We start from the raw sequence: 18,284 nt of genomic DNA, 5'->3' as shown, positions 1-18,284 counted from the left end.
GAGTAGATTGCACATATTATGCCTCTTCACTCTTTCATATTTCAGCATGAGTTTCTAAGAAAACAGAAATTCTGTTATATACACATAAAAACCCATTACTATTTAGTCAATTTGATTCATAGTGACCCTATAGGACAGAGCAGAACTTCCTCATAGAGTTTCCAAGAAGCGGCTGGTGGATTCGAGCTACCAACCTTTTTGGTTAGTAGCCAGAGCTCTTAGCCACTGCACCACCAGGGCTCCTATATAAGTAGCTATTAAATAAAGTAAATTTAACACTGATAAAATATTCCTGTCTACTCTGTAGGGTCGCTATGAGTCAGAATTGAGTAGACAGCAATGGGTTTGTTTGGTTCTATAGTCCATATTGTGATGTGGCCATTTGTCCCAATAATGCCCTTTTTGGCAGTTTTTCCCATAGAAAATCCTATCAGATCGTGTGTGTCTGACCTTGGCCTCATTAGCAGCCTTTCTTTAGTCACTGAAACCAGCCTTAATCAAAGCATAGGGTGAGAGGTTCAGGCCTCGCCAGGGGCAACTGAAATGCCAGAGTGAGTGTGAGCTTATGTACATGAAAAATAGAGGTGAATACACAGAAAATTGTCAAGACCCCAGAAATTAAAAGTAAATAATGCAAAGATAATGGGTAGGTAAGAGGAGTTGTCACAACAGAGAAGCAATCTGGGTGGGTGAATCAAGGACAGTCTTCTGGAGGAGGGGATCTGGATTTTTGTTGTGAAAGACAGCATTAAGGTAGAGATCAACCCGGAGATGGGGTAGGAAATGGCAAGCACCCTGGTACTTTAGAGGCAGGACCTCAATTTCTTCTGGGCACCGACAACCTTAGGAAGGACATTTAGGGAATGAGTGGCAGGCAAGTTGGCAGTCGTGTTGGCAGAAATTGTCCTGGAAGTTTACATGATGGCATGACCACCTCTTCATCACAGGATCTCCATTCTGTGTTAAAAGCTATACCTCATCTCCCTTTTTGCCAGGACTCCCTCTAGTGTGTGTGTACTTTCTACATTCCTTCCTCTATCTTACTTTTCCCCTTGAGGATATGGCTTTTTTCTTGAGAATAAAAATGTTAATTATTCGAACAAAAGAGTGTTATAAAACATATCTATGAATTTTATAGAAGAAACACAGGACTCAAATCCCATATAAACATGCCCCCGTCCCTTCAGCTTGCCAAAAATTGGAGCCCTACAGCCCAGAGACAATTAATTCGCCACTGGCCCTAAGGATGGTTAAGAAGGGAGGGGAGGATCCAAATGTTCCCAGGATCTGAGAAGCCTTCTGTGTGCTCCTCCCTGGTCACATCTCCTTCTTTCCCCCTAAAGAGGTAAGTGCTATTCTGATTATTTTTAATTCATCATTGCATTTTAAACTTACAGATCTCAACAATTGCCCACCATGTCTCATTCATCACCACCTGACGCATTTCTCACATCCTCACTCTCTTGACAACTTAGTGTCTCACACTGCATGTCATTGCTGGACCTCTTCAGTTTACGCTTTCCTTTTGACTGTCTGTTTTCTCCTGCTGTCTGTCTTTCAGAACATGCGTTTTCCTTTGCTCTTTCTCCTGGTGGTTCCTTTCTCTGAGACTAGCAAAACACAAGCACTACTTTTTCTACTTCCCGTTAATTCCAAATTTATGCATGCAGTCATTTCTTTGTTGCTTAGTCACTGAAGAGCCTGTCATGAAATCAGTGCTATAAGGGACTGAGATCCAAATCCTGCTCTACAGTCCAGTGAGGACAACCAGGTTATTGCTTTAGCAGTTACCAGCTGTTGAGTGCTCTCTGTGTACCAGGCACTGCGCTCAACAATTCCCTGAATACCTGGTTCTGACAACAGCCCTGAAGGGCAGCTGATATTATCCCCACTTTACAGGAGAAGGAACAGTCTCAAGAGGTGCAGTAACTTGTCCTAGGTTACTCAGTCAATAAGGTCCAGAGCCAGGGTTTTAGATCCTGTTTGATTCTAAGTCTGGTTCTCCTGGTGGCTCCACTACTGAGGACTTTAAATTGATGGGCTGTAGAGAAGAAAGGTGTAACTTACAACAATTAAGTCAGAATCTTCTCATGGCCTTGCTGCCAGAGCTCCCCCAAGACAAGGAGCTTCTGGAGTGGTTGGAGCCCCAGGGGATCCTCAGAGTGCGAACTGCAAGCGAAGGATGGAGGAGCAGTACACCTTGAAGATGACTAGAGCTTAGATGTCAGGTAATGGCAGTGATTGGTAGTATTTACTACTCGGACACTTTTCAAAGTACTTCACGTGTATTGCCCCTCGCAACAACTTCAAGAGGTGGAAAATTATTTTATTTTATTTCATTTTATTTTTTTTACTGTGTATCAGCTAAAAATGAAAGCACAGGAGCCAGAGCCAGAGCGACAGTGCAGGCCGGTGGAGCAGCGTCGGCGGGGATGGCCCGGGATGGAGGGCCACAGAGCCGGGGCGGGCGGGTCGCGGTCCGGGGGCGCAGGAAGGGGCGCGGGGTGCAGGGTGCGGGCGGCGGCGACAGGAGGTGCGGAGCCGGCGCCCGGGGGAGTGAGGCGCTGCCGGCTACCCTGCAGCTTCGGCTGCAGGAGGTCGCCGGGCTCTCCGGGCCTGGCCTGCCGAGCTCTGGCCGCTCCCTCCTAGGCCGCCTCCCGGGCAGCCGCTGGTGACCGCTCGCCGCGCCTCCGGAGGCTTCACCTGCGCCCTCCCCCAGGACGCGCCCGCGGAACTTCGGCCACTCTGCCCAGGACACGGAGGCCGTGTCGCTGGCCAGGCGGCTGTGAGGCGAGACGGTGGCCTGGGTGCTCAGGATGGACAAGGGGATCGAGTCCGGTCTGGTGCACGACCTTGACGCCAGCGTCTCTGGCATCGGGCGGGAGCTGGCGCCGGGCCTACTGCAGGAGCCAGATGGTGGCATTACCCATTTTCAAGAAAGAAGATTCCAGCCTTCCACTGGATGGTGAGCCTGAACACCCACCCTTTCAGTATGTGATGTGCGTTGTGATGTCCGGGCAGTAAGACGGCATGCTGAACCGCTTGCTTACTTGAATCAAGGTCAGCCTTATGCAATTCGGATGCTGGAAAATCGGAAAATGGGAGATACGCCTGACATGAGCGGAAAATTGGTAAAGAGCATCATACCAGCCTTATTTCACGACACACGGCTACAATGTACAGGGCATCAGCAATTCGGAGGCTGGAAGTGGAACTGCCCAGGAGACAGACTTCACGAGGTGGATATCTCAGGGTCTGTGGGAATAACTGACACAAAGACAAACCCAAGTCCGTAAAATGCGGGTGAATTTCTGTGGGACCCTGCAAAACGCACATCCGCTTTCATTCAGGCGCCCTGCATCAGCACGGGACTTAGTCCAGGGAAGCACGGGGTGAAAAGGGAGCTGCGCCTTTTAGGTTCCAGGTTGACACCTTTAAGCAGAATCAAAATGGGGAACACGCGGATCACCTACACGCAGCTAGCTGCCCAATCAAAGTGTTGAAGCCTAAGGGAGCAGACAGAAAGCAAAAAACAGACCGAGGGAAAATGAAGAGGAGAACTGCCCCTGAAAACGAAAAGTAGCAGCTATCCTAGGACACCACAGCCCTCACGGAGTGTTCTCTGTGGCCTGACACGCTCACAGCCTAGGCGAGTAACAGTCCTTCCGCAGAACCCACTTTCATCTCCCCTCCACCAGGGCACCTGCAGTGTCCCAGGCAGCAAGCAATTCTTCTTCCCCAGGTCATCAAGGAGATGGCGTTTCACAGGCCTCAGGTCAGCAACCTCAGCCTTCAGCCACATTCCAGGAAAAAGCCACGGCTGCTCAAAAACCGGTAGTCTTCCTACACAAGACTGTTTTCCAATTTTTCAGATGCCGACTTATTAAAACTGACGGCACAGGACTTAGAACAGACTTGTGGTGCTGCCGATGGAATCCGGCTCTATAATTCACTGAAGTCAAGGTCGGTTCAGCCCGGCTTAACCCTCTGTCCCGGCAGCGGCAGGTGGCAGGCGGTGGAGGCCAGAATGGCAGCGGTGCAGCCCACGTTTATCACACAATCGACTTGGAAGAAAAGCTTGCCTCGGAAGTTGCTCGAAAACTTGCATTGGTCTCTAATATTCCTTGGCAGCAAATTAACCACATTTACAGAAAGGGTCCCGCTAGTATTCACATTTCTGTTAGCGATCAGAAGGTTCAGAACTTTCAAGATGAGAGTTTTTATTCTCCACAATAAAGGTTCAAAATGGTGGTGGTATCCACCCAATTTTGAAGTGATGTCCTATGTAGATTGAACTATATTCAGTCCCTTAAAAGTGTGTGAAGACTGAATCCAAGAAGTCATGGGATTGAATTTGACCGTACAAAATTTCATAATGAAAACACAAGATGACCTTCAGGTGAGCCGTATGAGAAGCGACTGTCCTGTCACCGCCACCGCCAAGTGTCCTTGTGATAGCAAGCCTGTGGGGACAGAGCGCAGACGGCTCGGAGGCCGCGGTCCGGACAGATCTGCCTACTTCTCTGGCAGAGGCCAGTAGATACAGTTCCTAGAAGCTGCCTTTGCTTCTTTTTACACTGTAGACGGTTTGGAAATGAATGTAAAAACTCAGTGTGGGCATTCACCTTTCTACGACAGTTTAGCTTTTATTGCTTGGAACTTATGCTGACCTGGAGGGGCGGGGTGGGCAGGGGACAGTGCAGTGTGGAGCCAGGATGGGACCTGTCTGTGGAGACGTGTCCTGCTGATAACAAACCACTGGTAAGAGACTGGTGGCCAGGTGAGAGAGGCTCTGCAGCTTCTCGGAAGAAATCGGGTCTAAGGCGTGTGTCGATGGGATCATGGCGGATCACGGAAGGTCAAGTCGGAAGGATGGGCTTGAGGGAAACTGCTTTATGAGGGCTAGCTTGGTGAAAGGATCCGGGTAAATCCTAATAGATGCATAGACTTTTGTGTTTTTGCTTCGTAGCAATTTTACTGAAAAACTTTTTGCTTCTGCTTACATTTTAGCATTTTAGTTTCTGATTTTCCACTTTTGAACCCCCAGCTGCCTTTAAAACTCATGTGGCTCCCCCCCCCCCCACTGCTCTGTTTCCTACTTTTCATTTTAAACATTTTTAAAGCCCTGCCCCATGTTGAAAACAAGTGACCACAGCAGGGAAAGAAGTATTACTTCTGATGGCTTCTGACTTGGTGTTAAGGAGGCTCATTGTCAACAAGACAAAATTGTTCCTGGAACACTGTAAACACTAGACGTAGCAAAGCAAACACTAAAATGCACCATAAAGACTCCTTACTCCTCCTCAAATATTGAGCTTTAGTACAATGATGGCTAAAGATTCTGATTATTCATTAGAGGCTTTTTCTATAAAAAAGAATGCCTCTTTCACAAACTCAAACCCTTGTCTCCCAGTATGCATTCCAAAGGGGATGCACTGTTTTCGCCTCATCTCCTCCCTTCAGCCAAAGCCTTCCCGAAATTCATCAGCAAGCATTTTTAAGGCCTGTGGTGTAGCAGACCCAAGTTTTAAGAAAACCTTATATTCCATTTTAATTATAGTGTGTCTCTGTCCATTTGCCCAGGTGTTTTGGCCTTGAATATGCTGTTTGATCTCCATCTTTGTTCAGAGGGAAATAGGAATGAGTAACTTTGTGTCCGAAATCTCTCCCAGGAGACTTATACAGCAGGTAGACATGTTGACATTTTATGATTAATTCAGAAAGCGAGTTATTATTTAATACAAAGAAGCACCGTCTCATCATATTTCCATCTTCAGTTCCAAAATGTTTGTAACTCCTGGAGACCCTACTGGAGGACAGTTTTCCTTTCCATCATTTCCCCTTTGCTTTGTATGGCCACATGTTCTCTGTACCAATCACTTGGGAAAGTAGTGAACTTCTCTCTTACTTGTGTTAGAGTTTTGCTTGTCTATTTAGCCTTCCTTTCTGGGTCTCAAGATTTATGGAACAGTAAATGCCACTTAAAGCTGTGAGCTGTTTTGAATTCCTCATCAGATTTTAGAAATAAACATAAATAAAAGCTCATCAATCTCAAAACTACACTGAGTTGTACTGAACATTAGTCTGTCCCAGTAAAAGAGTTCAAATTACGGTGCCAGCAAATTTGCTACTTTTAAAAATTAACAGTAGGATGTACACATTTCAGTATAATAAATGTTTTCGGATTGTTCTGAAAAAAATAAAATAAAATGAAAGCACACAGGGGATGAATAACTGGTTTTGCAAAGGTAATTAGTAAGCGGCAGAGCTGAGATTTGAACCAGGTGGGCTGACTGCAGAGGCCATGCACTGACCACATCCCACCACCATCACTCTGCTGGGTATGTGAGGCCAAGGGGGGTCAGAGGGAGTTCTGCTATGGAGCTCTTCGCTAACAACCTCTGTTCTAGAGGCACCAGAGGTAGAAAGGGAAGTATGGTGAGGTGATGGAGGGAGGGATCCCAGGGTTCCAATCACATGGAGAGAAACAGCTTGTTAATTGTACCAAGATTTGGGGCCCCACAGCCCACAATTAACCACTGGCACTAATGATGGTTAAGAAGGGAGGGGAGGATCCAGAGGAAATGTGGCAGCAGCAGTGCTCCCTGTGGTGAAAAATAAAGTTCACCCACTGGTCTTGTCTGTCACTGGGAAGTATCAGGTCATGGTTCTCTTCTTACCACCACCTCCGGAGTGCGTTCTGTATTTCCCGTATTTTCTCTCAAGCCTGTAATGTGCTCACCCAACACCACTTTACTTTGATTTTTTATCTCCTCCCTTTTAAGTTGAAGTATAATTTGCACAATGAAACACACAGATTTTAATGCACAGTTTGCTGATGCTTGACAAGTGTACACACCTAGGTGACCACCATCCTAGTGGAGACACAGAACATTTCCATCACACCACGCCCGTTTACAATAACCACCACGTCTCACTCTTGGTCCTGGCAACTGCTGATGTGACTTCTATCATTTTGCACAGCTTTGCCTGTTCTAGAACTTCACATAAATGGATTCATCAAGCACATACTCTGTTGTGCTTGGTTTCTTATACTCTGCACAGCATTTTTGAGATCCAGGCATGTTGTTTTGAGTATCAGTAGTTTATTTTTTTCTTTTTTAATTGCTGAGTAGTAGTCCATTGTATGAAGATATCACAATTTGTTCCTCCATTCACCTTTTGGTGGATATTTGTGTTTGTGGTGGTTTTAAAGTAGATCCCCAAATTCTCTGATGCTCCACTCTTCACAAGATAGAATGGATTAGGGTGATTTCAGGGGCGTGGTATTGCTCTGGGCTAGAGCTAGGAAGGTGGAGGGCTTCATGTCTGGGGATGAGTTGTGAATAGGTCCTGATTTGGGCTAGAGGTCCCATCAGAACTGGATGCAGTACAGCCAAAAAGCTGCTCGAGGAGTGATACATGTTTTAGATCATTGCTGGGCATCAATCCTCACATAGCCAGACAGGGCTGCTAAAAGTTAAAATCATAAAATTGCACTCTCTTAATTCACTAATTTCTATGCAATATGATTTTTTTTTATTGTCCAGCTTTCCTTAAGCTGCATAGTAAAATTTTCTTTTGAAAACTGGTAATTCTGTCTTTGCTGAACCAAGAGGGAAAGTTTTCTTTACTAGAAATTCAGTCATGGATGCAAAGGAGACTGGTGTCGCCTAGTGGTCGAGTATGTGAATGGCAGTGACCTGGAGGAAGCAGACAGCATCATGCTGAGTAGGCTACCCTCTTCCCCTCTGGGTGATTTTCTTTCTTTCTTTCTTTTTTTAAAATTTTTATTGTGCTTTAAGTGAAAGTTTACAAATCGTCAGTCTCTCATACAAAAATTTATATACACCTTGGCATATACTCCTAGTTGCTCTCCCCCTAATGCGACCACACACTTCTTCCCTCCACTCTCTCTTTTCCTGTCCATTCAGCCAGCTTCTGACCCCCTCTGCCCTCTCATCTGCCCTCCAGACAGGAGATGCCGACATAGTCTCAAGTGTCTGTTTGATCCAAGAAGCTCATTCTTCACCAGCATCTTTTCTATCCCATTGTCCAGTCCAATCCCTGGCTGAGGAGTTGGCTTTGGGAATGGTTCCTGTCTTGGGGTAACAGAAGGTCTGGGGACCGTGACCACTGGGGCCATTTGAGTCTCAGTCAGACCATTAAGTATGGTCTTTTTAGAAGAATTTAGGGTCTTCTTATGGGCTATTTACTTTGAACTGAAGACTGGACTGGCCTGGTGGCCAAAGGATCATTTGGAACATGTCAGCCAAGCTTCTGGCTGCCAAGCAGGTGTTCTCTGAGAGAGGCGATTCGGCATACAGAGGCAGTGTGGAGTAGCTGGGCAAGGGCATAGACTTTGGTGCCAGGCTGCCTAGATTTGAATCTCAGCTCTGCCACTCACTAGCAGTATAACTTTAAGTAAGTTACTGAACTTTTCTGTTCCTCAGTTCCCTAATCTCTAAAATGTGGATATGAATAGCAACTAACTCATTGGGTTGTCTGAGGATTAAATATGTTGTCGTTGTTGTTAGGTGCCGTTGAGTCAGTTCTGACTCATAGCGACCCTATGCACAACAGAACGAAACACTGCCCAGTCCTGTACCATCCTTACAATCGTTGTTATGCCTGAGCTCATTGTTGCAGCCACTGTGTCAATCCACCTCTTTGAGGGTCTTCCTCTTTTCCGCTGACCGAATACTCTGCCAAGCATGATGTCCTTCTCCAGGGACTGATCACTCCTGACAACATGTCCAAAGTATGTAAGACGCAGTCTCGCCATCCTTGCCTCTAAGGAGCATTCTGGCCGCACTTCTTCCAAGACAGATTTGTTCATTCTTTTGGCAGTCCGTGGTATATTCAATATTCTTCGCCAAGACCACAATTCAGAGGCGTCAACTCTTCTTCGGTCTTCCTTACTCATTGTCCAGCTTTCACATACATATGACGTGATTGAAAATACCATGGCTTGGGTCAGGCGCACCTTAGTCTTCAGGGTGACATCTTTGCTCTTCAACACTTTGAAGAGGTTTTTTGCAGCAGATTTACCCAATGCAATGCATCTTTTGATTTCTTGCCTGCTGCTTCCATGGCTGTTGATTGTGGATCCAAGTAAAATGAAATCCTTGACTACTTCAATCTTTTCTCCGTTTATCATGATGTTGCTCATTGGTCCAGTTGTGAGGATTTTTGTTTTCTTTATGTTGAGGTGTAATCCATACTGAAGGCTGTGGTCTCTTATCTTCATTAGTAAGTGCTTCAAGTCCTCTTCACTTTCAGAAAGCAAGGTTGTGTCATCTGCATAATACAGGTTGTTAATGAGTCTCCCTTCAATCCTGATGCGTCGTTCTTCTTCATATAGTCCAGCTTCTTGTATTATTTGTTCAGCATACAGACGAATAGGTATGGTGAAAATATAAAACCATGACGCACACCTTCCCTGACTTTAAATCACTCAATATCCTCTTGTTCTGCCTGAACAACTGCCTCTTGATCTATGTTAAGGCTCCTCATTAGCACAATTAAGTGTCCTGGAATTCCCATTCTTTGCAGTGTTATCCATAGTTTGTTATGATCCACACAGTCGAATGCCTTTGCATAGTCAATAAAACACAGGTAAACATCCTTCTGGTATTCTCTGCTTTCAGCCGGGATCCATCTGACATCAGCAATGATATTCCTGGTTTCATGTCCTCTTCTGAAAGTGGCCTGAATTTCTGGAAGTTCCCTGTCTATATACTGCTGCAGCCATTTTTGAATGATCTTCAGCAAAATTTTGCTTGCGTCAGATATTCGTGATATTGTTCTATAATTTCCACACTTGGTTGGATCATCTTTCTTGGGAATAGGCATAGGTATGGATCTCTTCCGGTCAGTTGGCCAGGAAGCTGTCTTCCATATTTCTTGGCATAGATGAGTGAGCACCTCCAGCGCTGCATCTGTTTGTTGAAACATCTCAATTGATATTCCATCAATTTCTGGAGACTTGTTTTTCACCAATGCCTTTGGAGCAGCTTGGACTTCTTCCTTCAGTACTATCGGTTTCTGATCATATGTCACCTCTTGAAATGGTTGAATATCGACTAATTCTTTTTGGTAAATATGATGATATATAACTTAGAAAAGTGCCTGGCACATAGTAAGGACAATATAAATGTTGACTGTTATTAACATTATTCTGTGTAGGGAGAGATGATATTAGGAAAGCATTTCAATGAAAGAATTAAGAGAACTTGCTGATTTCAAGGTTTCGGCCTTAATTACTCGTGAGTGTTGGAGTTGAGGACAAAGCAAGCTTCGTTTTGGATATTTTAAACTTGAGGTGGTTGATCATATAGTATAAAAGGCTTTGAATCAGTTAGAGACACAGGACTTGAGATATTGGACTGGGATTATAGATCTGATTATCACTAACAAAGGTGAGGGTGAAGCATAGGGCAGTTCACTAAAAGAAAATGTAAATTTATGTCCAGCATTTTATATGTGTTCTTATTTCATTCTTATAATAACTCCTTAAGGTAGTATTATCCACATTATAATACCAATAAGAACCAGTGAGGTTTAGTAACTTCTTTGAGATTACACAGCAGGTAGTGAATTAGTTAGAATTTGAATGCATCTACATTTTGCATTCATTTATCCATCCAACAGACATTTATTCTTTGTCTGCATAGGCTGATCATAGTGCTGGATGGTAAGGATTAAGAGAAGAATGGAACCCGGTCCCATCCTCAAGGGTATTAGGTAGAGCCAGGTCTGTTTGTCTTCAAAGCCTAGGTTGATCCACTATACCACACTGCCCATGTCTTTTGCATACCCCACTCCCCCATGTCTCCAGAAAGTCGAACAGAAAAAAAAAATAAGAACATGAGAAACAAAAGTTTTTATTTATTTTTCATTCATCTCTTCATTTCTTCATTAGAGTGTGTGTGTTAAAACATTCCAAAACCAATAGTGGTATTTGTGTAATGCCTTGCTAAGAGGTATCCACTGAGCCTTTTCTTATGGGGTTCTGGGAGGCTAGGAGGGGCAGATGTGATTTTCCCCATTACGTGGAAGTTGTTTCTAAGAGGTTAAGCAATGTCCCTATGGTTATTTGGCCAAATCGTAATTTATTTTGCCAAGTGTAGAAATTCAGGTCTCTTTGCCCATTTCTTGACAAAATTAAAAGGAGCTACCATTCTTTTTAGCTTCCTGGAGAAAATAAGGTAGAGGTCAGGGGATATGAAGGTAGGGATTGAATGATGGACTTCCAATACGTGAAGGGTATTTCTGCAGTCCCCAGTCTCCACTGAAAATCCGCTAAGATGCAGTGAACTGAAAGCACACCAGGATGACACACTAAAAAGAAACCTTCCTTGTTGACAGGGAGGTGTGACACTAGGAGGAGAGCTTGAGAAGGCTGGGGCTTTCTTTTTCTGGGATCGTTCAGAATTACAAGAACTGTTAGGTCCTGAGTTACCTCCGTGGAGAAAATCTGAAGGATGAGAGAACATCAATGCAGAATGGTTCCCACATCTGGAGAAACAATTTCCCCTTTGTCTGCCAGGCGAGGAGAAAGAGGTGGCAAATACCTTGCAAAATGTGGCTGTTCATTCCCCTTCAGAGACACATTCCCTGATTTATGGTTCCCTGCCATTCCTTGGGAAACCCTGGTGGCATACTGGTTAAGTGCTACAGCAAAGGTCAGCGGTTCAAATCCACCAGGCACTCCTTGGAAACCCAATGGGGAAGTTCTACTCAGTCCTACAGGGTCGCTATGAGTCAGAATTGACTCGTTGGCAAGGGGTTTGGTTTTTGGGCTTTTTGTCCTTTTTTCTCCACTTTTCTCAACTCTTGTCCCCATTCCTTCCTTCTAGCATCACCTCTCTGGCCTCTGTCTGGCTTTGCACCTTCTTTCTGTGCCTCCAATCCCTGTTCATTCTGTAGCTCATGTGTCAGTTCCAAGCTTGCCATGGCATGCCTTCCAGAGAAGAGGAGGGCGGTATTGAAGATGAAGGAAGGAGTGTGCTCAGAGAATCCGTCAACAATGGTGGCCTGTCAGTGGTGTGGGGGCACAGAATCAGAACTGCCAGTGGAGCGAGGTGGTGGAGGACCCAGGAAGCCCCATGTTGTGGGCCTGGTTTTGTGAAGCAGAGCCTGAAGTATGGGTTTAGGTGCTCATGATTTACTGAAGGGGGAGGGGGAACGGTTCAGGGTCTCTGAAACAAATCTGCAAGGAGGGTAGTGGAACAGGTTAGGGAAGGGGAAGTGTTCAGTGAGGATTGGGTCTCAGGTGAAATCTAGCGTTCCGCTGATCTGGTGCTGGGGTGGGGGCCCTGGAGCATGGCTGTGGTGCTGACTCAACCCCTTGAGGAAGGAGGTGGGCTTCAAGCAGGGTTGTGAGTCTTTAGCATAGCAGTCAACACTCAGAGCAGACAGATGGTGAGTGCACCACCCTGCCAACTGAATCTGGGTGGACGCCCACATGTCCAATGCACCCAGACTCTAGTTAAGGGACAGTTGGCTTTGCAAAGAAGTGCATGATTTATTGGAAGTTTTGTGTACCTACCTTTCTCCCTTCCCCCATTTTCTGTTTTTTTCCCCCCCTCTTATTTTTCCATTCACATTTCTTCTACTGGTTCCCCCAATCTGTTCTTTTGGCTTTCCTTCTTCTTTTCCTAATTTCCCTTTTAATTTCTCCCGTTCCCACCCCTGCATCTCACCCACTCCTTTTCTCATGCCGTTCCTCCCTCTCCTTCCTCCTGCCCCTTCAAAATTCCTGTCCTCCCATTCTCTAAGTTGTTTTTCTTCCTCCAGGAAGAGGAGCAAGTCTCTGAACTGCGCCATCAGCTCCAGTCTCAGCAGCAGCTCCGCTCCAGGTGCCACCTCCAGACACCCCTGGAGCCCTCTGGGGACCTTTCCAGGGGCACCTCCGAGCCCCGTGCCTGCTTAGCTGTGATGGGAGTCGGGTTCATTTGCTGTACAAGTGAGGGAGGTGTAAGGGGGAACAGGCCAGTGGAGGAGGGCAAGGGATGAGGGCAGGGGTGGGGACTCAGAAGGAGCAGGGGATCCTTACTTAGTTTCTCTTCTAAGCTTCATTAAATCACTCCCAACTTCTACCTCACTTCCTATCCCCACACCCCTTCTGAATCTCTTGTGAATATATTCCATCACATCAAGTTTTCTTTCAACTTCATCTTTTTTAAGACACCTACCTGTCTCACAGCCTTTAGTCCTGCCACATGTGGACTGGCTGCTGTCACTAGCGTCAGGCTGACACCCTGGATCACCTTCGCCTCATCCTGAGCATCCTTTGTCTGTGTTGTGCCAGCTCACCTGTTCCCTGGATTCTACGTGTCCCCCCCTTTTTTGGTTTTCTTTATCATTTTGGCTCCCATTTCCTCTAGTATTATCGTGAAGAGGGGAACATGGAAAGTAAAATGTTAAAATCCTAACCACCTCAAAATGTCTTTAGGCTACCCTAGCACTTATTCACATTCTGGCTTGGTATAGAATACTGTATTAAACATCTTTTTCCTTGATTTGGAAGCCATTGTTTACATGCCTTTCAGCTTTAAAAGATGTTCTTTTTTCTTGTGTCTGGATGTCTTCAGGATCTTTTATTCTCTACCCTTTTTCTCAAATTTCACTGTGATGTATTCTTAGTGATGTATTCTTGTACGTGTCTGTCTGTAAACTCTAAGACATTTTCTTGAATTATTTGTAATTATTTTCCATCTCCATTCCTGTTGAAAAATGTATTATAATATTGTTGGAATTCCTTGAGAGTCCAATATTTTTTGAACATTTTACTGTGCTTTATGTCAGAGTTTACACAGCAAATTAGATTCCCATTCAATAATTCACACACAGATTGTTCTGTGACATTGGTTGCAATCCCCACAATGTGTCTGCACTCTCCCCATTTCCACACTGGGTTTCCTGTTTCCGTTTGTCTGGTTTCCCTGTCCTTCCTGCCTTCTCATCTTTGCTTTTGTGCAAATGTTGCCCTCTTAGTCTCATATAGCTGATTGTTCTAACAAGCAAATTCCTCACGGGTATTACTGTTTATTTTATAAGCCTGTCTATCATTTGGCTGAAAGGTGATCTCTGGGAGTGGCTTCAGGTGCACAATAGAAGGTTGTCTAAGGTTCTTAGCTTCCGTGATTCCTCTGGTCTCCATCAGACCATTAAGTCTGGTCTTTTTGATGAATTTGAATTTTGTTCTACATTTTTCTCTCACTCTAACTGGAACCTTCTATTGTGCTCCTGGTCAGAGTGGTGGGTAGTGGTAACCAGGCACCATTTAGTTTTTCTGGTCTCAGGCTGGTGGAGGCTCTGGTTCATGTGGACCACTAGTCCCTTGGATTAATTGCTTCTTTGAGTCTTTAGTTTATTTCACTGTCCTTTGCTCCAGATGGGAGGAGGTCAAGAGTTGTATCTTACATTGGCCACTAACAAGCTTTTAAGACTCTAGATGCTACTCACCACAGTAGAATACAGAACATTGTGTTTATGAATAGTCTAATATTTTAATACTCCTTTCCTGTTCACAATCCCTTTACCATTTTGTACTATCTTGTGGCAGTATGATTTTATCACCCAGTTTATCTATTGATTTTTTTATGATCATATTTTTAATTTCCAAACAGCTATTTCTTGTTCTCTGATTGAATACAACTGTATACAATTTTATTCTTATTTCATCATTTTAATGTGTCATTGATACAATTATTGGAAATCATGTATCTGTGAGTTTGTAGTTGCCAGAAGTTTTACATTTTTATATAGTCAAAACTGCCATCAATTCATCAATTTTCTTTGTGATTTTTCATCTTGGTTCCTGCTTTGAGAATTTTTCTCTTCATAATTGTAAAAATTTCATGTATATTTTCATCTAGGTACAGACGATGAGGAGAGAGGGATATGAGAGTCAAGGAAAATAAAATTATTTGAATTTTGAAGGAAAGGGATCAATAATTGGTAAATAGGTAAAGAATTCTAAGGTGGTTTAATTTTAAGCTTTGATTCTCTTGTTTCATAATTTTAAAAATATAACTGCAAGATCTACAGGGCATTTAGTATGTGTGGTACCTATAAGTATTTCCCATGAATAAATGAAGAGTTATTTCCTGCTAAAGAAGACAAGAACAATAAAGAGTCTCAGTGAAATGCAAAGAAGGATTGGCACTGGTGATGGGCCTTTTTGAACATTTGTAATCTTGAGGTGATAAATCATGTTTTGGTTCATGTCTATATAGACCAGTTGTTAAATGTCTTTTAATGAAACTTTTATGGGGCACTCTGCATTTTAAGGATATTTCTAAGACCCACATAGACAAATCTATGGCTTTTAATAAAGATAATTTTAATAGGGAAACCCTGATGGGATAGTAGTTAAGTGCTACGGCTGCTAACCAAAAGTTCGGTGGTTCAAATCCACTAGGCGCTCCTTGGAAACTCTATGGGGCAGTTCTACTCTGTCCTATAGGGTCGCGATGAATTGGAATTGACTCAATGGCAGTGGGTTTTGGTTTAATTTTAATAGACTTCCATCTGTAAATCATACTGTAACATGGATATACAGTTCCTTCATCACAGAAAATTCTATTGACAGCACTGCTCTTGGTGGTTTATGGACCTCAAGTCAGGTGCCTTAAACTCATTTATAATGAGGGGCCCTGATTATTTCTCATACAGATTGCATCAGATTTTCCAGCTGTCTGGGATATGGATAGACATTAGGTTGGTGTGTAACAAAACCAAACAGGTTGTGAGTAAATCTCTATCTGGTGGCTTCAGGCAAAAATGTTCCCAGTTCCAAAGGGAAACATCATTCCCTCCTCAGTTTTCTCACTGAGCACACTCTCTGGCATTAAATTTTCAGGGGGTAAGTTCTCTTCTAGAAGAGCCCGTGGGAAGAGGCCTAAGCTAAGCTTTGGGACGCAGACAGTCCCGCTCAGGGAGAGGAACTCTGGGAGGTGAAGAGGAGGCAAAGAGGCTGTGGATATTTAGGCAGCTCCCTGGTTTACTCAGAACCGCAGTTTTCAAAGTGTCATCTGTGGAACTCTTGGAGTCACTGAGATCCTTTCACAAGATCCATGAAGTCAAAATTATTTTCATAACATTACTCAGAAATTATTAGTATTTCTCATTGTCTTGATATTTGCACTGAGGGAAATCAGCTGGGAAGTTAGCAAAGATCAAGGCTGTGTCAGCAAACCACAAGGAAAAAACACAACAGCTTTGAGACAGAGCCCCCATGTGCTGTACTAAAAATCAAGTTTTCTTTACCTGGCTTCCTCTCCAACCGTGTTGTATTGAAAAATCATTTCCTTTGTTGGGCTCTGTTCCCCCCCCCCCCATCCTCCCCTCACCCCCAGCTTTGCATCTGAATCCTGGTTTTGCTTGGAGGTTATATGTAAACCCCACTGTGCCTGCACAGTATGATTAAGAATGTTGCTGATGGAACCTGTAAGAGCTCCCTACTTGTAAACCCCTTTAAAAGCAACTTGCCTGCCCGACCCTGGGAGCAGTCCTGGCAGCAGCAGCTCCTCCTGACTCCTTTTCCTTCTACAAGGAAATAAAGGTGCCTTGCCTGTTTTCCCACCTTGGTTTCTCGCTTATTGGCCAGTATGAGTCATGCGGAGAAAGAACCTGGGCTTTCCTACCAGGTAACAGATTCACTTAAAGATGTACTGATTGAAGCAACAGAACTCAGTAACTTTAATTAAATCGCCATCCTTGAGTCCACATCTTTTAATACTCTGTGTGATGAAGTGGGAAGCATATATAAAGCACTTCTTTATCCCAGAGTATGATGTTTGTCTTAAGGAAAATAATCTGCGTGAGCTGAACTAGCCTGTTTTTTAATGAAATATTATTTTTACTTGAAAGAAGGAATGACAGAGAAACTACTTTGAATATCTGGCACTTTCTCTAAAATGAAACACACTTAGCTAATGACACAAACTTCAAGCAACCCAACTGACAGTATTGCTGCCAATGATAAAAAGCAACCTCTCAAGAGATTAGAATATTGGAAAACTTGAATCCACCATAAGTGTGACAGCTTCCTAAAACAAAAAAACTTTTCTGCTGGGATCAGAGGTAACACTAACAAATGTGACTTTTTGATATTTTGTAATGAAATGTATCAACACTGGAAGCTCCACATACTAAGTGAACCAATGCATCACTTATAACAATAACAACAACAACTCAGGCTTTAGTACAAGATTCAGTGTGTCAAGATGGTCCTATGGGTTTTAAAGAACAGAATAAGAAATATTCAATAACACGGTTTCTAGTTGCAACTAACCTTTAAGAAACTACCACTTACGTAGCTTTAGCGAAGTATCAAAGATGAACACTCACAATGAGTTGGAAAGGCTATTAAAAATACTCCATCCTTTTCCAATTCATAGTTGTGTGACACTGAATTTTTTTTTTTTTAATACATCTCAACCAAAATAACAGACTGGATGTAGAAGCAGATATGAAAATCCAGCAGTCTTCTACTGACACAGGTAAGGAAGACATGCAAAAAATGTAAAATGATCCACTCTTCTCACTCCACTGTTTTAGTTTGGATAATATTTATTTTTCATGAGAATATATTATCTGTTAAGTTTAATGGGTTATTCGTAACATTTAAAATTACTTTAAAATTTTAATTCGGTATCAGTTTTTCATATGGAGAATATTGGTACATATAACCCACATAAACAAAATCTCATTAATTCCTCAATAATCTGTAAGAGTGAATAGAAATTCTAGGAGCCCTCGTGGTGCAATGGTTAAGCTCTTGGCTGCTAACCCAAAGGCTGGAACCCACCAGTTTCTCTGCAGGAGAAAACACCTGGTGATCTGCTCCTTCAAAGATTACAGCCTAGGAAACCCTATGAGGCAGTTCTACTCTGTCATATAGGGCAGCTATGAATCCACTCCAACAACAACAACATAGAGATTCTGAAACTAAGAACAGTTTTGACTTAAGCAGGTCCTGGGTCCAGGACTCAAGGAGACAGTGCAGCAAAGAAGGGTCGGTGCAGGAGGAGAGGGGTCAGGGCAAAGTCCCAGTCCCGGGGCAGGCACTCAGGTCCGATGACGGTGTCAGGGGTGGGGTGCCCTAGTGTTGGGGATTCCCCGTCTCCCTGAGTTTCACTTCTTCTCACAACCTGTGTCAGCTCCTTCTGCCTGGACACACATGGCGTCACCCCAGTTGTCACTACAATTGGGTCTCCGATTTCTGGAGCAGCCAATCACCGTCACCGCGGTTCCGGTTATAAGGTCGGTTC

At 43.9% G+C, this 18,284-nt stretch overlaps 1 pseudogene; it reads left to right on the top strand.

Moving 5' to 3' along the window:
- The first annotated feature begins 2,432 nt into the window (after positions 1-2,432).
- On the top strand, positions 2,433-4,277 carry LOC100654551 (upstream-binding protein 1-like; annotated as a pseudogene).
- Positions 4,278-18,284: the final 14,007 nt, after the last annotated feature.

Source organism: Loxodonta africana, chromosome 1 (assembly GCF_030014295.1).
Source record: "Loxodonta africana isolate mLoxAfr1 chromosome 1, mLoxAfr1.hap2, whole genome shotgun sequence".
Classification (NCBI taxonomy): Eukaryota; Metazoa; Chordata; class Mammalia; order Proboscidea; family Elephantidae; genus Loxodonta; species Loxodonta africana.
The sequence above is the reverse complement of the archived record's forward strand: the minus strand, read 5'-3'. Positions and strand labels throughout refer to the sequence as shown.